The sequence below is a fragment of the Myotis brandtii genome, unplaced genomic scaffold (genome assembly GCF_000412655.1).
Source record: "Myotis brandtii unplaced genomic scaffold, ASM41265v1 scaffold115, whole genome shotgun sequence".
Taxonomy (NCBI): Eukaryota; Metazoa; Chordata; class Mammalia; order Chiroptera; family Vespertilionidae; genus Myotis; species Myotis brandtii.
Window position 1 is genome coordinate 20,188,577 of NW_005353967.1, and position 3,601 is coordinate 20,192,177.

General features: G+C 45.2%; 1 pseudogene; it reads left to right on the forward strand.

Moving 5' to 3' along the window:
• The first annotated feature begins 2,845 nt into the window (after positions 1 to 2,845).
• The window catches only part of LOC106728405, a 2,266-nt pseudogene continuing 1,510 nt past the window's right edge, over positions 2,846 to 3,601 (forward strand).

Sequence of the window (3,601 nt, forward strand, 5' to 3'; positions counted from 1 at the left end):
GGCCAAGAGTTGGACTATGTTTGGATTGACCGCTACTTCTTAATTCTCTATCACCTCCTAGGTGTGGCTGGCTGGCCCTTACTTTTCATCAATATTGAGTAAAGAAACCTTGCAGATGAGACCTTTGAGAAACAATCAATACTATTTATTCCTTCTGGTTGGGGAAATTTGGGAGGGCAAACTGATCTCCATAATCAAGAAGAGGTAGGACTTAGACCAAAGTTCCTCAAATCTGATTGCACCTTAGACTTGAATTGGGGGTTGGAGGTGAGGGCAGGGGTTAGCAATATTAATGCCTGAGCTCTCCCCAGATATTTATCATTTAATTGTCTAGGGCAGTGGTTCTCAACCTTGGCTGCACATTAGAATCACCTGGGAATCTTTTTAAAATCCTGATTTCTGGGCCTCATCCTCCGGAAATTCTGTTTCTTTGTTATGGGGTGGGGCCACAACATTAGTAACAAAGCAACAGAATTTCCAGAGGATGAGGCCCAGAAATCAGGATTTAAAAAAGATTCCCAGGTGATTCTAATGTGCAGCCAAGGTTGAGAACCACTGGTCTAGGGTGAGGTTCAGGCATGAGTACCTAAAACTCCTCAAGTGACGGTACTGTGTGGCCAGGGTTGACAAAGAACCTCTGATTTCAGCTAAAAGGAAATGTGTAGGTGTGCATATGTTTCTTATCTCTCTAGTTAGATAATAAACTCCTAGAGAGCAAGGATAGTGCCATATGTTTTGGCATCTTTTCCCTCAGAGTTTAATAGAATGCGTGCACTACACAGTGGGTTCTCATAAGTATTTAAATATGAATTCTTGAATGATGGACAGGCAGTATAATCCCTTTAGAAATCTCATCCACCTGAGGCAGCAACTACCAGTTTAAACATGCTGCACTGCAGAGGCCCTTTTAGGGACAGATGAGCCAGCTAGACCTGCACAATTCACTCAGCACCATTCTAACCACTTAAAAAATGTCTAGATGTAAAACCTCCCTGATAATTAAAGGTAGAAGATGTCTAAGGTGGTTTTTCTCTCTTTTCTTTTTCGTTTGTTTGTTTGTCAAGTCTCTGATAAGAAAAAACAAAGTAGTCTTATTCTTAGACATAGTATTTGTTTCTGTAATTTGCTGGGGATGATTATGTCATTACCTAGTTTTCCTTAGAGAAATCAGACAAGACAGTAGTGTCACTTGTCTAAACACTTCCAAAAGCATCCTCTGCAATTATCCTCTGATACATCATTATGATTCAAGCACCTGACGGTCTGAGCACTTCATTCTGATAAAGAAGGAAACTAAGAAAATTATGGAAAAATAGAGAGGTAAGCAAGAAGACTATATCTAGAGAGGTTGGAACTAGAGTTTAGATTGAACCTTCCACTACAAGCCTTCTTTACTACATAGCACTGTTGTCTATGGATTGACTCTTTAAAATCAACCTAAAAGAAGCCTAGGGGAGCACTTTGGATTTTAAAAAGTAGCCAACACAACATGGAAAGATTATCCTATATAATAAAAGGCTAATATGCAAATTGACCAAACAGTGGAATGACCGGGCACTATAACACGCACTGATCATCAAGGGGCAGATACTCAATGCAGGAGCTGCCCCCTGGTGGTCAGTGCACTCCCACAGGGGGAGCTCCGCTCTGCCAGAAGCCAGGCTCACAGCTGGCGAGCACAGCAGCGGTGGCGGGAGCGCTAAGAATGTCTGACTGCCAGCTTAGGACATCCCCCGAGGGCTCCCAGACTGCAAAAGGATGTAGGCCGGGCTGAGGAACACCTCCTCCCCCCAAGTGCACGCATTTCGTGCACCGGGCCTCTAGTGAATCAATAATTTAATTAGGAGACTAGATAGAGCTTCACAATTAAGTGCTTACAATTATTGTAAAAAGTAGATTTCTTGCCTTTCTTTCCTTTGTTCCTTTCTCACTCTCCTCCCCTCCTTCCCTTTCTTCTAATAAACACTAATTGAGCTAAAAAGAAAATCTCACAGTCTTCACATTTCCTCCAAGAGGTCATGACTTCATAGGGCAGGCAGAAATGGCAGCAGCAGCCCTGACAAAGAGTGGGTGTGAGGAGCCCAAAGGGAAGGAGCTTGGAGGAAAGGCTGCACTCACAGAGGGGAAGGGAAGGGTCATCAATGCACCCAGAACTGGTTCTTGGAGTCTGGAAGGACATCTAAGGTCAGCTCGTCCAGAGCTGCTCATGGGATCCTTAGCCAATCAGTGATTGTGTGACCTTTCTTAAGTATCTGCTGTCATTCCATGGCCAGATAGCTCTGACACCCTTAAGACAAGCAACAAAGTCTGTGTCAGTCAGTATCAACCGGACTCCCTAAAGAGGCACAAAATGGACAATTGGGCCAAAGCAAAAAAAGTAATTTAATTGCTCATAAAACTGAGATGTCTAGGGTATAAGTCTGGCTTCTGGCAAGGCTGGGTGGAGGGATTCAAATGACACCATCAGGAATATTCTGCCCTCTCTCATCTTTGCTTCCTTCAGGCAGGCAAGATAGCCACCTGCAGCTCAAAGATCCTATCAGCTCAGCAACCCAAGAAGAGACAATCTCTCCTGTTAGTCTTGGACAATTCTCATTAGCCCAGCTTGAGTCAGGGCTGATCCACAAACTAAGAAGAAATGATTAAGGAAAACTCCAAGGTTTCAGACTGGAGACACCACAAATTAAGAGATTCCGAAAGAGCACTGGATTTGGAAAACAGAGAAATTGGAAAGGCAGACTTTGGTCTTAGATAAGTCAGAGGTATTGGTGTGACTCTAATGAGGGGTGAGTTGTGAGCTATAAAACATTCTGCAAGTGAAATTTATATTATTAGCACAGGTGTCATGTATGAGATAGGAGAAAACAAGAAACCAGTGACGCTCTTTTGGGTCCTCATTTCCAAGATTACCAAGAAAAGAAGGAATAACGGTAGTGCCAAAAAAGGCCAAGGCGGAGAACCAAGTGGCGGCATAGGTAAACACCGGAGATTGCTGCCTCGCACAACCACTTCAAAAATACAACTAAAAGACGGAACGGACATCACCCAGAACCACAGGAAGGCTGGCTGAGTGGAAATTCTACAACTAGAAGGAAAGAGAAAAGCATACTGAGACTCAGAGAAGCTGCGGTACGGAAGTAAAATACTAAGGTACAGAGGCGCACGTGGAGCGGGCTGGCGGCTGAGGGCGTGGTTGTCTTTTTCAATCGGGGGGAGTCTCAGGCTCTGAGCTCCAGTTCCAGGCGAGTCTCTGGGGACCTAGACTCATACGGGAGAAGCGGGACTGTCTGGCATCGGTTGGAACTCGAGGGCAGCTTTCTCTCGGAGGTACTTGCAATGATTGCTGGGACACTGAGAAGCGGGGCCTCTGAAGGCAGGACTGAGAGCAGCCATAACTGCTCGCTCCGCCTGCCCTGTTGATCCCCTGGGACCCGCCTTGCCCAAGCCTTGCACAGAGGCATTTAATGGATAACCTCAGGCAGAGGCTAGATTAGCACGTCCCTAGAGCTCCAGGACAGAAGTTCTCCCACTGCAGACACAGCTGATTCTCACAGCCAATTGGCCTGGAGGTCAACCCCTCCCAGTGTTACTTACAAAAATC